The sequence below is a fragment of the Gopherus flavomarginatus genome, chromosome 1 (genome assembly GCF_025201925.1).
Source record: "Gopherus flavomarginatus isolate rGopFla2 chromosome 1, rGopFla2.mat.asm, whole genome shotgun sequence".
NCBI lineage: Eukaryota > Metazoa > Chordata > Testudines > Testudinidae > Gopherus > Gopherus flavomarginatus.
The window spans coordinates 336,097,634-336,113,636 of NC_066617.1; the positions used below are offsets into that span (position 1 = coordinate 336,097,634).

The 16,003-nt window shown below is 43.6% G+C and overlaps 1 protein-coding gene across 2 annotated transcripts in view; it reads right to left on the reverse strand.

Annotated features, from left to right (window-relative positions):
- The window catches only part of ELMOD1 (ELMO domain containing 1), a 66,198-nt gene extending 50,404 nt beyond the window's left edge, over nucleotides 1-15,794 (reverse strand). The window contains exon 1 of one of the 2 annotated variants that reach the window (XM_050928228.1): nucleotides 15,640-15,794. The gene's annotated coding sequence lies outside the window, so the exon portion shown is untranslated. Of the gene's footprint in view, nucleotides 1-15,053; nucleotides 15,453-15,639 lie in introns of those variants that run through there. The other variant, XM_050928233.1, reaches the window with a different exon arrangement.
- Between the last annotated feature and the right edge of the window lie 209 nt (nucleotides 15,795-16,003).

The window sequence follows — 16,003 nt, forward strand, 5'->3', positions numbered from 1 at the left end:
ATTCCAACAAAAATAGTAAGTTTATGTTCAAGTCCTCAGCCTGAAATCTTACCTATACTACTTTGCTCTATGCCTTTCTTTTTCAGATTACAGATTTTCTTAGATAAAGCCCAGGACTAAGAGCAAGAATGCCTCCCAACAAAAACTCTTCCATAGACTTCCTTGGAACTTGTGAAGTTGCAACATCGTCCCCATTTGTAACTGCAAAAAAACATGCACCTAACCTCACAAGGGCATTGTAAGCCTCCCTTCTTGAGCATCTGTAGCAGTATTTGAAGATCCTCGGATGAAAAGCACTAAATAAGTGCAAAGTATTATGACTGGATCCTGATCTGAGACATACATGGGAGACAAGACAGTAACTACCCTTCCAGGCACCAAGATCCTTGAGGTGATATGTTTGCTGTCTTGCAATTTACTTCCTCACATTTTACTCAGCATCTCCACTAGACTCTTCTAAGACAGGCAAGCCTAGTTAAGTTCCATTGTGATTACCAGTTAGCTGAAAGCAGTGGGTGGAATTCAGATAAGAAGTCTGTTTCTGGGAAGCAAGCCTGTACACTACAGATTTCTGGGACTCTCCCCAGCAACCTCTTTTCTCCATAAGCTTCTAAAATGTAGCATTGTTTTCACCCTGAAATAATACTTGCAGTAAGATGTAGAATTCAACTATTAATTTTACACAGCAAAATACTCAAAAGGATCAACAACACATCTTTTATTTGCCACCTTTCATCCAGAAGGATCCAAAAGCACTTTACAGACTTCAAATATGGGACCATTCGTCCATTACGGAAAGGGAACCGCCAACAGGGTGGCACATTCTGTGCCAGTAATAAACTACACCACAGTTTTTAAAAGGCAGAGGAAGCAAAAATGTCTAAAAAAATCTAATTATCTACATGCCAGATTTTCAAAAGAACTCAGTTCAAATTTAGGCTTCTGATTAAAGGCCAGATTTTCACACAATTGGGCACCCAATATTTTGAAGAGTTCAGCATCCTTTTGAAAATCTTGCAGCTTTTTGGGGGGGCTCAAAGGGAAGCTGACCCCTGGAAAGTCTGACTCCATGTACTTTTGCAGGACCAAATGATACTGCTAATCTGATGCAAACTTCTCCCCCACTCGCCTTCTTCCACCTAGTGAGCATTTTCCTTTCCTCTTTCTGACATCTCTGAATATTATACTGTCACCTGCTGCTAAGAAAAGATCAAGTGCTCCATTTATAAAAACATAGCTATCCGGTTGGATCACATCATGCTGTTCGCTAAAAATATATGATCCCTAAACTGTGAAAGCTTCAGTCCATTTAGATTGTTTTTGACTGGCTGAATCATGCTGCTGTCCCCCGAATACAGCTGTAATTGCTACTGCCTGCTGTGACACCTGCTTGAAAGGGTGGACAGAGGCTAACAACAAACTCTGGTTCAGGCAGGCTTCTAAAGCTCCCTAGGGAAGCTTTTCATGTTCCTTAGACAATATCAAGTGCAGGTGAAATGGGAAAGAAGGGCCAAGACTGGAGGAGACGTAAACTGCCCTCCCCCCACAGTTTTACGTCTAAAGATATAATCTGTACAGCACTCTCATTGCTGGGTCTTAGCATGAGATAAATGAAACAGCCTTTAGTCTTAAAATATTCCGACTCATAATGACAGTAGGAGCAGGAACAGGACATAATCTAGGCCCTCTATCGGCTGTCATACATCACCCCATGCTAAGCATATACATTGCTCTCTGAGCATCCCCAGTCAGTTCCTTCTTGAACTTGGTCAGTGAAGGAGCTTCCTGTTGGAGACTGCTTCTCTGTTACCAGAGCTCCAGAAGGGAGACCAAATGCACTTATGGTTCTGCACCCAAAAATTCAGAGCTGCAGTGCTAGGAATCCTTAGTATTACGGGTTTGTGAAACCTTCTGTCTTCATGGGCGTCAAGGTCAGATTCTGTGGAAAAAGTAGAGCTGGTCTGAAGTTTTTGAAAAGTTTATAATTAAAAATTGGCCTGTTTCAAAAAGTGGTTTTAAAAAGGTCAATACTAGTTTGGTGTTTTTCTTCCTTTTTTCATATCAAAGTTACTATTTTAAAAGCAAATACCTCAACAACATGTGTTTATGAAAAAAAACTGTTTTGGCAAATGAAAAAAATGTTGATAATTAGGGCATTACCAAATTCAGGGTACATTTTGGTCAAAATTCATGTTTATAGGATTTTAAAAATAGTTAGATGAAATCATGAAATTATTTAAATATGAAATGTCATGGTGTTGTAACTGTAGGGGTCCTGACCCAAAAAGGAGTTGGGGAGGGTCACAAGGTTACTGTGTATGGGAAGGGGGGTGTCACAGTATTGCTACTCTTACTTCTGTGCTACTGTTGGCAGCGGTGCTGCCTTCAGACCTGGGCAGCTGGAGAGCAGTGGCTGCTGGCCGAGAGCCTTGTTCTGACGATAGAGCCACTGCCAGCAGCAGAAGTAAGGGTGGCAACCATGGCATGGTAAGGTATCGCCACCCTTACTTCTACACTGCTGCTGGCAGGGCACTGCCTTCAGAGCTGGGCGCCTAGCCAACATCGCCACTCTCTGGCCGCTGAGCTTTGAAGGCAAAGCAGAAGTAAGGGTGGCAATACCGCGACCACCCTAAAATAACCTTGTGACCTCCCTGCAACTTCCTTTTGGACAGGATGCCCAATTTGAGAAACGTTGGTCTCCCCTATGAAATCTGTGTAGTATAGTACAAAAAGCACACAAGACCACCAGATTTTACAATCCATGACACATTTTTCATGACTGTAAATTTGGTAGGGCACTATTGATAATGCTTTAGATCAGTGTTTCTCAAACTGGGGTCTGCAGACCCTTGTGGGTTCCTGGGGGTCCATGGGTCCCACTGATCAACTTCTCTCCCTCCCTCACAGAGCCTTCTGCACACTAAAAGTCTGGCAGTGCAGTGGGGCTAAGGCAGGCTTCCTACCTACCCTGGCTCTGCACCATTCCCGGAAGTGGCTGGCACATCCCTGTGGTCCCTGGGGGTGGGGTGGGCAGGGGGTCTCTGTGTGCTGCCCCCACCCCAAGCACCAACTCTGCAGATCCCACTGGCCAGGAACTATGGCCAATGGGAGCTGCAGGGATGGTGCCTGTGGCTAGGGGCAGTGAGCAGATACCACCTGGCCTCACCACCCAACCCCCTGCTGAAGCCTGGTGAAAGTGAGAGAGAGTGAGCAAGCGGAGGTGGGGCCTCAGAGAAGAGGCGGGGCCAGAACTGAGCAGGGGGGCTTGGGGAGCCCCAATTTTTTTTTAAATCAAAATGGGGGTCCTTGGGTTGCTAAAGTTTCAGAACTGTTACTTTAGATAAAAATGTCTAAAAAAAATTTTAAAAATTTTTTAAAAATCGGTCCATTTCAAATAATTTGAAACTTAAATGGCTTTGAAATTACTCACAAAACTAGCTTTTTTCTTTTTAAACAAGTTCTAGAAAAAAAGAGGACAAAGGTTAGGACTGAAATTCTACCCCCATTGACATCAATGGCAAACTCTCACTGACTTCACTGCGTTCAAGATTTCACCCTAGGAACTTTAAAAAGCTAGTCCCCAAATGCATAGATCTGGCCCAACACCAAGTATGGGAAGCCTTTGGTGTGAATGAGATGACAGCAAAGATTACTGCCTCAAGAATGCACATCTATTGCTCCTCTTGGCTACAGGCAGGCAGCCAGACTTCACCCAAATGGCCAAAGAGAGCAGAGCTGGTACAGGGGTCTCTTGGTCCTGAGTCCCAACTCCCATGTAGGTGTAGAAACTTACTGTGATTGGTGGGTAGTATCCATGCTCAGCATGGGTGGCCAGTCAGGGACCCAGACTTTGCTTTTGCTGCCCTCAAGCAAGTTAACTGACCCCCAGGACACTAAGACATGCTGGGAAACTAGGTCTGGGGCCGAGACTTCTGTAAAATGGCATCTTCAGAGAAGTAGAATTACAAAGTAGTTTTCCTCTTATCTGTATCACCACCTTAAATGCTGTTCTTATTGAGGAGCCCAGCAGTATTCACTTCTAGAGAGTGGTTTCTTACACTGCAGGAAGATGTACCTGGTCTGGACTGGATACATACTAGACTATTTATGAAATTACAACAAATTAGAATAGCCAGAACTATTCCTTTACAATTTATCTTCGCCTAGAATCTTTATAATGCATTTCCACAAAAATGTAACAACTCAACAGTATATCAGCTGCTTCCAGCAAAACTAACTTGTCAATGATTTTTTAAAAAGTCACACACCATAATTTTAACTAAAGTATGCTACTTATGAACAATGTGATTCAATTAGCTTGAAACATTTCATCTAAACCTAATTCTATGTTTGGAAAACTGTCCTGCGATAGTGAAAGAGACTCAGCTTGTGGTCTCGTTTTCTGATCAAAGAGATATCAGAAGGAAATTGATAATTTCTCTTTAAATTGGTTGCCTGTAAGTCAGGAATGCTTACATTTCTGTCTTTCTGTGCAAAAAACAAGAACAAAACACCTCCATGGGTGGTATGGTACAAGGGCAGCACATACTACCAGATTTGTTGGAAGATTCAGAGAGAAGAAAATGCTATAAATAAAGGTTTACAGCACATCTTGGATTAGCAGCAATGAGACACTTTTTAAAGAAAAAAATATAGTTTAGAGGAAATATTGACTTTTAGCTCTTAAATGATTCTTATGGTTGATTATATCTTGCCATGCTAGATGGAAACCAACAGCAATCTGAAAGGTTAAGATTTGCTAGAGGCAGAGATAAATCAAAGGTAAACTGCTAGATTTCACATCTTGACTCTAAAGTTGTGGTTTTGTTTAAGGAAAAAAAAAGAGGTCCCCTGGGCACAACTGAAGAAAGAAAAATCACCCTATTCAAATAAAATTTAATTTCACAAAGAAAAAGATTGAAAAGCAAGGCAGTTTTGTTTGTTTCACGGAGGCCTAAGCATGCATTTGACTAGCAAACTCATCTGACTCACTAATGCTTATTGTAGAGTTTCAAAGATTTATGTTTGAGTCATAAGAAAGCATCAGTGCTGAAAATGCAGTGTCCTGACAATACACAGGTGACCCACATTGAAGACAGAGATGACTCCACATCATTAGAAAACTTGCAATTGTTGCTGGTCCCTTTTTTTAATGGGATGTAGATAATCAGCACAAATCATGTCATTTGTTGTTGAAACTGCCTCACTAAAGAAAATACGGGAATTGTACAAGGTTTTTGTTTGTGTTGGTTTTGAGAGTCAGCCATTTTAGAATCTCCAGAACCTAAACTTTTTCAATTAAAAAAGTATTAAGTCTAGTCCTTATGGTTGCAAAGTAACCGACACATCGTGAACTACGTTTAACCAACATAGTGATCTCTGCCTCTGACATGATCTACATCAGCAAATTAGTCAGTTTAATGACATCAGTCAGGGGTGTGAAAAATCCACACCTCCCTGAATGGCATAGTTAAACTGACCTAAGTCCCCACGCAGACAGTGCTAGGTCAATGGAAAAATTCTTCCATGGACCTAGCTACTGCTTCTCGGGGAAGTGAATTACTTATGCCAAGGGGAGAACTCCCCCTCCTCCCATTAGTGTAGGTAGTGTCTGCACTGAAATGCTGCTCTGCTGTTGTAGCATTTTAAGTGCAGGCAAGCTCTCTGGCTGCAGACAGTCTGGAGCAATATCTGTAAAAGGTGTGATGCTCCTCATTCACCTCAAGAGTGTTTGTGAGGAAGGTTGTCCATTGGTTATAGCGCTAGCCTAGGTTGTGGGAGACTGTGTTCAATTTCTGCTCTGCCACAAACATCCTTTGACACCCTGGGCAAGTCACTTCCATCTCTCTGAGCCTCCATTCCCCATCTGTAAAATGGCGTTGCAAGATAAGTATGTTAGAGATTGTGAGGTGTTCAAATACAATGGCAATTGGGCAATGCAAGCACCTTAGACAGGCACATCACTGAAACCTAATGATGTTAGTGCAGCAGTTTTTAAACTGTTCTTAATGGGGTCGCCAGAGCCAAAGCCCAAGCCCAATTACTCACAGTCACAGCCTGAGGGCTTCAGCCCTGGGTGAGGGGGCTCAGGTTACAGGCCCCCTGCCTGGGGCTGAAGCTTTAGGTCTTGGGCTTTGGTCCTCCACATCCAGGGCAATGGGGCGGAGGCTTGGGCTTTGCCCCCCCCCCCACAACACACACACACACACAGGGCAGTGGGGCTCGGGCAGGCTCAGGCTTCAGTCTTCCCTCCTGGGGTCATGTAGTAATTTGTGTTGTCAGAAAGGGGTCACAGTGCAATGAAGTTTGAGAACCTCTGTGTTAGTTAATGTTGTTGACGTATACACTATTTCACAAATAGCAAAAAAGAGGTCAGCTGACATCACTGCATGCAAGATATAACAGGGAACTGATTTATCAGGAAGATCATTTGCAGGCAATGGTGTTTTGGCATCTCAAGTGGCTGGCAGCAACATGGTTTGCGGCTGGAGCTAAAACTACACAATTTCTCCCTCCCTCAACTTGGCCCCTGAGCAAACAAACTGTATTAGTTGCTCCAAAATGGATACAATATTACCACCAAGGCAACAAAGAAAATAATCTAAGTATCTTGGGTAGCAATGCCAGGCAGTTAAACAGGAAATCGAAGCTTAAATTTAGACTCATTCAATCTTCTATTTCCCAAATCCGTAGAATACTGAGCTTTTCAAATTTATCCAGCAGCATCACAGCTTAAGTTCAAACACTGCATTTCCAGAGCACCCCCTGGTCGGGTGGTATATACAACGTCACAGATGATGCCAGATTTAAACTCAAGCTTTCCTAGCCCTGTGCAGATTTTTCCATGGCAGAAGAACAGATGATGCATGATTTGGCTGGAACTGTTTCTGACAACACTGGTTAGCTGAGTAACAATGACCAGGTTTTACATTGTGAGGTCAAACTCTTTCATGGCAAAGGACAAAACTTGCCTACATGAAAGTTTATTCTTCGGAAAGCAGCAAAAATTTCAGAACCCGACAGTTTCAACACTCTTCTTTCATAACTTGTTTCTCATGCCAAGTAATTTATAAAGACATTTTATAAATATCTGGTTGCATTTATGAAAGTCACAAAGGTGCACTCAAAGAAGTTCATGGTTTTCATGGCTTGTTCACTACAGTAGGTTTTTTAAAAATTAACCATTATCATCCAATGTGCAATATTCCTGTCATTTGTACTTTTACAAAGGGAATGTTAAATTGTATTTTGCATACAATGTCTGAGATTTGACTTGTTTAAAAATATTTTATATTATACACACATACACACTCCCCCATGAATTTTGCCTCTTTTATTCTAACTTCACTGTGTCCTCTGTTAAAGATTGCCCTGGCAAAAATGTAGCACAGCAGAACGGGAATACCATCACAAGCACCAAACAGCCACTTGGACAACTGTTTCAAACTGCAAAACGCTGCTGCCCAATTTTTAGTAATTTATTTTGCTTTCTTGGTCCTCTGCTTACTGTCTACAAGAGTTGAAGTCATGGTACCTTTGCTCCAGTTTTGTTCCCATTACTGACTCCTAAAAGCAACTGAATTCTAAGACTGCCTGAGAGCTTTGACAATTCCTACTACACAACAGTTTATGGGAACGAAACATTGGCATCCTTCTGCTAACAATGAGTCAAAGGGCCAAATGCACCCCTGGTGTAACTTAGTTGAATTCAGTGGAATTATATAAAGGACAAGTTTTTACTAGTATCTTCTGTGAGGTTTGCTTGGAGCAAACAGGATTAAATTAACCATTCGATTAGCACAATGCTGAACAAGTTGCCAGTCAATAAGCACTTTAATTGCCTTCACACTGATTTTGGGTAACAATTGACATGAACATCTAAGTCTTACCAAAAAGAGATGCAACCGGACAACGCAGGACGGCCCTTTGAGGCAAGAGGAAGATAATGCAGCAGCATCAATCTAGAAATTCAGGGAAACTCCAACATGACCCATATTGATTGAGCAGAAATCCTTCCTATGGTAAAAAGCTCTCCTACCATTGCATCCAGACAGCTTTTGTGGTAGTGACAACTTTACCCTGATGCTACAAGTGGCAGACAAGCTGAAAAGGGGTATGTGAGAGAAAACTATCCTTGTGTTAACATTTCATGGAGCCAAATGACTGCAACAGGACCCAGGATATACCTTACTCCAGGAAAGTGAGCCAGTATACAACAGTTCAGCAGAAGGATGGCACAGAGGAACATTATTTTTGTGAAGCACCGAGAGCCTCTGATGGAAAGTGTTATGTAAGTGTTAACTATTTATCACGGTCCCTCTGAGGATTGCAGGACCCCAGACACAGCTAAAGAGCAATCCAATGAACTTCTGATGAGTCTGCAGTTGAGCTGACTCAGAAATGAGAAACAGTTATTTCGGAAATTCTATGGCCTATTGATTTGGCTCCTGCTTGGTGCTCAGTGAACTGTTCTGCATGCTGAGGAAACCAGAACAATTCTGTGTGTATGTATGTGACCTTGCTGGGAGCCCTGACTGTGTGCACAATGCACAGCAAAGCACATTTTATGGATTACATTGTAGAGCAAGCTCTGTCTGTTTTAACAGGGTCTGAAAGAGTTCTAGATGCCTATGGAGAGTAGGAAGTTTTCCCAACCAAGTGCTTTCAACTTCTGCAGCCAGTAAGCTTTAATTTTATTTGAGAAGTTTGTAGATTGTAAAGCAAACATGGCAAATGTGAACCTGTTATAAACTGATTCAGGGGCAACTTCCCAAGGCTGCAAACAGGCTCAGTGCTTCTGCTGCTCCTGATCATTTCTCCCAACCTACAGCAATCACCATAGTCTTGTCAGTTTTCAATGTCCCTATTCACAACTCTCTGACTAACCAAGAACTGATGCGAATTAGGTCAATTTCACTCTTCTGCTGCTTGAGATCGCTCTGAGCAGCACCAGGGGCAGGCACTGAAGCTAGTCATGGAAGAAGAAAACCTGAACAAGGAAGCTATGACCTGAGATGGGTACTGGGAACATTTACAGAGAGTAGCAGAAACAGCCCATCCTAACAGCAGCTAGGCAACTGAGGCCTCAGTGAGGCTTGAGGGGGCTAAGGGCAGAGACAGAATGCTTGGTCTCCACTGCAAAAGAAACAAGGTTTTGGAAACCAGGAAAGAGATTCCAATCTATCACTCAACTAACAGGCAGAGACTGATATGAAATACAAAATCAAGCAGGGTCCAGGAACAGCACCCTGATAGGAAATCACACACCAGACCTTTTTCCCAACAACCGGGAAAGGGGTGTGTGGAAAGAAAGGGCTGTTTCTCATCAGGGTGTTATCTCTGGGCAGTGACTATTCCCACTCCCACACCCCTCTTATGCTGTTAAGTGTCTGGTAAAATTTCCAAGCTACTTGTAAGACTTGGTGTGTGTGTGTGTGTGTGTGTGGGGGGGGGAAGTATAGTGTTGACAAATAGATTTTTGGTGTAAATAGAGTCAGGAAGGAGGCAAAGAACACAATATGGCAGGGGGAAGAGAATGCTGTAAGTGATTAAAGGAAGATAAAAGGAATACAAGATACACAACATGATCTACTGAAGAAATGAAGAAGTGGAGTAAAGTCAGGAAGAGTAAGAAGCTATAATTAAAGCAAGAGACAATAAGCAGTAAATGACTTTTTTTTAAAAAAGTTCATTAAATAGAAAGTTGATTGAAAGCATTACCATTATATTACTCAAAATCCAGTTGTACACAAACACAACCATTACACTGCAAAGGATACGTAGGTGAAGATATTTTCAGCCCATGAGGTAGATAGGTTCTGGGCAAAATTTTCTAGCTCCATCTTTTTATCACTTTACATAGTTGTATTTTCAACATTAGTTTCATTGTCTTTTTTTTTTTTTATTGAAAAGGAAAAAAAGGGAGCAGTCACAGAAGCCCAAGTTTCCCGAAAATTTATGACAGGAAATATGATGAGAATTCAGTAAGGATGTACAGTCCATGCCATCTTAGAGATTGTGATCTACATGATGAAGCTGATAGCAATAACCTTGGCAGGAGAAAGATCTTACGGTTGCATTGCAGCGAACGATGCAGTGATCCTGCACCTTTGTCATACTACGGAATGAGTCCTCTTGGACTGTGTATACAAACCAAATAATTTCTCCATAGAACATAGTAACACCAATGTAGAAGTTCCAGACATCACAAGAATAGGAGGGTAGAGAATTTCTTATGAGCACCAACATCACTTGTGAAAGAGGCTTTTACAATACTTTTACAATAGCGTATGTGATAATGTACGTGACATGAGCTATGTTCCATCAGTTGCTCTTGTGGTGAGGAAACTCTGCAAGATGAAACTCAGGAATCCCCTCTCTTTCATTTGGATTTCCCACACAGAAATGATCAGATCGCTCTTAGTTTGTAAGTTTCAGTTTCATTCTGCTTACTTTGATTTTTTTTCCTTCTCTTTTTCATAGGAAGCAGCAATAGCTGTGCCCATGCAATCTGTATGTAACACAATGAATGTTTCAGTGCTACATTTCCCCTTCTGCACAATACAAAGCTGAATAAGGTTTTTCATTTTATCTTTATCCAGTGCCGGGCACGGTACAAAAACAGTGATAGTTCTTGCCCCCAAGAACCCGGAATCTACACAGATAAGACAGGCAACAGGTGGAAGAAGAAACATGGCCACCTCACAAAGGCCCCCTGCAGTTTTGACCAGGGTGCCCTTGCGGAATGGCTTCCATACACAGTAGATGCGTGGGAGGCTTGTTGTGAAGTCACTGTTTCCTTTTTAGCTCAAGCCCAGGGTTTAAAGGATATGAGGGTGAGCATAACTCCATATCTGCTGCTAGAAGCAAAGGGAGAGCTCCCCTTCTCCTCCCTGGCTTAGGCAAGCTGTGCTCCCCTCTCCTCTTTGGCTGGTGCGATGAGAGTTCTCCTCATTGCCTCCCCCACACCAGCTCTCCTCATGTTTTCTCACTGTTGCCTGTGCCAGGGACTATCAAATCCCAAGAAATTAACAATGGGGAAAAATCTACCCAAAGAAATAATGCTCTCAGTTATCTTCCAAAGAACCAGAACCTGTTTCATTGCACACATCCAGCTCACCAATGTTATCGATACCTGCAGGAAACAGGGTAACTGAACAATGTCAGTTATCAATAGGGCTGTAGTTTTGTCAAGGTACGTTTGGGGGAAAAGCTGACCTGTTTAGTATGATGATCGCCACGTCAGAGTCATGGAAACTGAGGAGAACTTCCAAGAACTACAGGCACTGGTTTGTACCCAAAGTGTTTCCATTCTTAGCATGTGCCAGTCCTCCTTGTTGGCACACTGATCATAAAGGATAGTTGACGTAGAAGTTGCCACACTACAGATGGATGTACTCTCATGACCTGAAACACTGTAGAGGAGGGCAAGAAGCACAGATCCCATAATTTTTCTTTTTCCATCATATTTGCATGGTAACCAATACCAAGCCCACTGAAGTCAATGCAAAGACTTCCATTAATGTCTTTGTATTTTGGAAATGGCCCATAAAGCAACCTGTTCCTGGTTCATACAACAGTAGAGCAGCATCATGAACATAGAATGACCTGGATCCTATATGTGTTCTTTTTTTTTCTCTAAACTGAATGACTTCAGACACAGACACATACTACTGGCTGTAATTAGAGACTTGTTTACATGTATTATGTAAGAGGTAAATGGTATCACTATTTATTTTAGGTTTTAAATTTCACAGGCATGCTATGTTTTCCCCAGTTGATGTTTTCCTTCCCCAATCGCCTCCATAAAAGCATTAATTGTGAATGAACAACGAATTAATGAAGAGCCAGCATCATCCAAGGGATTTTGGTCTGGGTTATGAGCCAGGAGTTCCAGAGTTCTAATCCTGCCTCTTGCACGGATTTGTTCTGCAGCCTTGGGCAAGTCATTTAATCTCTGCACCACAGTCTCACCAGATATAGCTGACAGATAATAATTACAATTACCTACCTCACAGGGCTGTTGTGAGGATCAACCAATAACAATAAAGCACTTCGTAAGTATTGTAGCACTTGGGGGCATAGGGGGGAGATCATAGCTATAAGACTATACGTACAATTCATTTTGGGTGCAGAATCATGATTCCAGCACCCCTGTACCTGTTAGGCCCCCTCCAAGACAGGCCCAATCCTCCAACCACCTCTAACAAGTCACAATTTCCCTCTTGTCATACATCAAGTCTGCAAACCATCTTCTGAACCTCTCAGCTCCTTCTCTTCACCTCCTGACACCACAAACTTTCTTCTCAGACCCTCATCAACCTACAACTCTCAGTGTTACCCTCACCAGCATCAGTGATCCCCACTCTCCATCTTATTTCAACTAAGTCCAATCATCCACCTTCATTTTATTCACTCCTCATTTTGAATCTCCCCAAATCACCTGGTTTCTTTCCCAGCACTCGAGCAAGCTCATCCAGATTAGGACTCTCCTTCCTTCCATAAACTCCTGAGAAATGTTCTGCTCTCCCTGGGCTTGCGGTCTTATGATGATCTACACCATCAAGCAACAAAGACTACTGAGGAGTATCAGACAAACCTTCTTCTCAATGAGGCTTAGCAGACATTCATGAATGGTACAGAGACTAACTCTCCCAAAGACCCAGCAGCATTTAGAACCAGTAGGCCTTGTTCTCCAGCCAGCCCAGATTTTTCTCTTTGCAATTTTCTGCTAGTGCTGCAAGTGGCCCATGGAGCAAATAAAGCTCCCCTTGGTCTGGTTTTGTGCATCTTATACCTCCTCTATATAATAAAGCAGGATCAGTGCTAATAATGATTGCAGCTGGGCCAGTGCTGATCACAGTTCAGCTCTGAATACAAACCTACTCTGAGCAGGATTAGAATACAAGGTACTTAATTTGCCAGCAGCCACCTGAAACCTTGTGTACCTTAGTGCTCCCACTACTGAGCTACACCTGCTAGCAACAATGGGAATTTTAAAAGAAAAGAAAAGCTAGTGCAGCACAGCCTTGAAGTGCCATAGCTTAAGTATGGTTTAGCATTCTGGCTGTGTTAGCAGTACTAGTCTCATTGGCTTACGATTCTGTGGCAAGGTCAGTAGAAAAAGATCTTTTGTCACTTAACAAAATGCTTTGCTACATAGAACTAAGGACAGTATCTACCTACTAAAACTTTGTGCAACACCTGTCCTGTGGGCTCTAACTCCCAAAGGGTTAAGAGGCACTTTTTACACTGCTGACATGATAACGAATAAATAATAATATATGGAGATATACCTATCTCATAGAACTGGAAGGGACCCTGAAAGGTCACTGAGTCCAGCCCCCTGCATTCACTAGCAGGACCAACTACTCATTTTGCCCTAGATCCTTAGGTGGCCCCTTCAAGGACTGAACTCACAATCCTGGGTTTAGCAGGCCAATGCTGAAACCACTGAGCTATCCCTCCCCCTTTATATAAACTTCATATACAGGCCTATTCCCTGAAATGCACCAAAGCTAGCAGGAAAATTAGCAGTGTTTTGTGGGAAATCTGTAGCATTCATTGATATTCAATGGTTTCCTGAAGTTTTTTCTACAAATGGCTATTTGTCTTAATGTGAAATACATCATCTCTGAAAAACAATGCCTATCAGTTTCAGGCAAGAATCTAGGTAGGCAATAAATAATCTATTCCAAAAGTGAAACTGACAACCACACTTAACATTTCTAGCAACAGCTTTCACCAACTCTAAAAACTAAGACATTAAATTCAAATATGTGGCACTGCATCTGGATTCTCCATGCTTGGCTTAGAAATGTGACTATCCCAAATATATTTTAAAGGTAACCACAGAAAGATGCTATTGTCTACTGTCATCACTGCTCCTAAAATCTAATTTATTTATCACCATGTAACAGGATGAAAAGCATGCAATATATCCTCACAGAAATTACTACAAGTAGGCATCAGTGCTCAATTAAGCAAGATGAGCAGCACATGTACATTGAACCATTTCAACTATTCATGGCTGGACAAGTACACAAAATAGTTCTTTCACTGTGTAACCAGATGTTTGAAACAGGAGATGACAATAAGCCAGTAGCAGTGCATCTGGGAAATATATGCTGTAGTACAGAAAGGAAATTTAACTATTTCCTCTATTTTATTTCTCTGTTACTTCAGTTTTCTATTCTCCAAAAAGGTACCCCCAGTTTAAAAGTGATCTCTTGGTTTACAACCACAAAAGCATGGAGATAAATAATTTATCTCAAGCATTTTCTAAAATGGCTCCTTTGTTTCAAATGCCTTTGTCACCAGAACTGTTTGTTATCTGAACGTTGAGCTGCTGGGACTCCACAGTAACAGTACTTCTCATCAATTATTGAATACACAGTGGCCTCTTTCCTCTAATACTTTTTTTTAAAAAGGCAGGAAGGGGCAAGGAAAAGGGTAGAGGTTGGTGGGGGATATAAACTTGAAGATTACAGTTATGGTGATTTCAGAGCAAACTTTAAAATGAATGGGGGTTTGCATGAGATAAGCACCCCAAGGGGCCTGATTCTGATCTCACAGCTTCCATTGACTTCAGTGGAGTTATTCACAATGGTGCAATTGAGATCAAATCTGGCCTCAGGTGTTTCTCTCTGCTTTCCACCATATTGGCAACTCCACTTGTATTAGGATGGTTGTCAAACCATCTGCATGACACAAACGCTGCAGAGCAAGACACCTGGATATCTGCCCAGAATTTCCTATCCTCCCTCTCAGTGCTTTAGGATGTTTTGTTTGTGTGCTTAAGTGCAAGAGTCAACCTAATTTCTCTAACACATAAAATCCCACTGAAATCCAAAAATCCAAAACGTAAAGGGATAAACTTTAACTCCAATGATTTTAATGACAGTTACTCAGCTAAATTCCAAAAGAAAAGGAGACGTTTCATGCCAGCTCTGGGGGATTACAAATGTGTGTCACTGGGCTACACACAGTCACTATAAAAACGTAACGCATTCTGCCAAGGATAAAAATAAAAGCCTCTTTTCTCCAGCACTTACCTTCGCTGGCTACTCCCTGTCCTGACAGTGACCTGGGAAAGGCGATATGGGCTGCCCGAGCACGAAGGCAGGCTGCAACCACAGTCACCAGAGTCATCAGATAATCAGCTCAAAGAAACTGCTCCACACACTAGTGTTTACAGCCCTGCCACAAGCCTACAGCGATCACCGCAGCATCCCCCCATTCCCGGCTCACGGAGCGGGCAGGGAAGCCGCTGCCCTTCTGGCTGCGATGCGGATGGCACCGGGGTGCTGCCAGGCGAGACCCCGCACCCTCTGCGCCCCAGGAGCTCGCGCCTCTCCAGGACCAGATACTCCGTCGCTAGGCGACCTGCACGGAGCCCAGGTCCAGCCACTGAGAGCGAAGAGCGGGAGGCGGCTGCTGCCAGGCTACACAATGCACCACGCCCGGGAGGCTGCACAACCAGAGCCGGGGAGAAATGCAAAATGCGCGCGGGGGGGGAGATACACACTGTTGCTCGGTCTGTCTGGCAGGGCACCCTGCTGCCGGGCTCCGTCTAGGGCAGCGCGGCCGCGTGCAGGGAGAAGGAGGGGGGTTTACAAGGCGCCCGTGCGGCTCCCTCACCTCTCTCCTGCCCGCGGCGGGTGCTACGGTCCCATAGCGCCGCAGAGCCGCCGCTCACCAGCCTCTCCCCCCTCGGCAGCTGCCGCAATGAGCCGCTGGTTCGGCTGCACCGGGAACAGGCTGCGCTGCGGCGCCGCTGGAATGTGGGTCAGGAGCTGCCGGCTCGGGGGAGGGGCCGGGGCCGCACGCGCGCTGGCGGGGAGGGCCGAGGAGCCGCGGGCGGGGAACAGGGTGCGGCTGCCACCTACTGGCGAGGGCTGAGAAAGGGGGTTAAGCGCCTGCGCGGCTGCGGGCCCTGGGGCAGGCGGGACATTGCCCGGGGTCCCTGCATGTGATGGGGAATGGCTGCCATAGCACCCCCCCC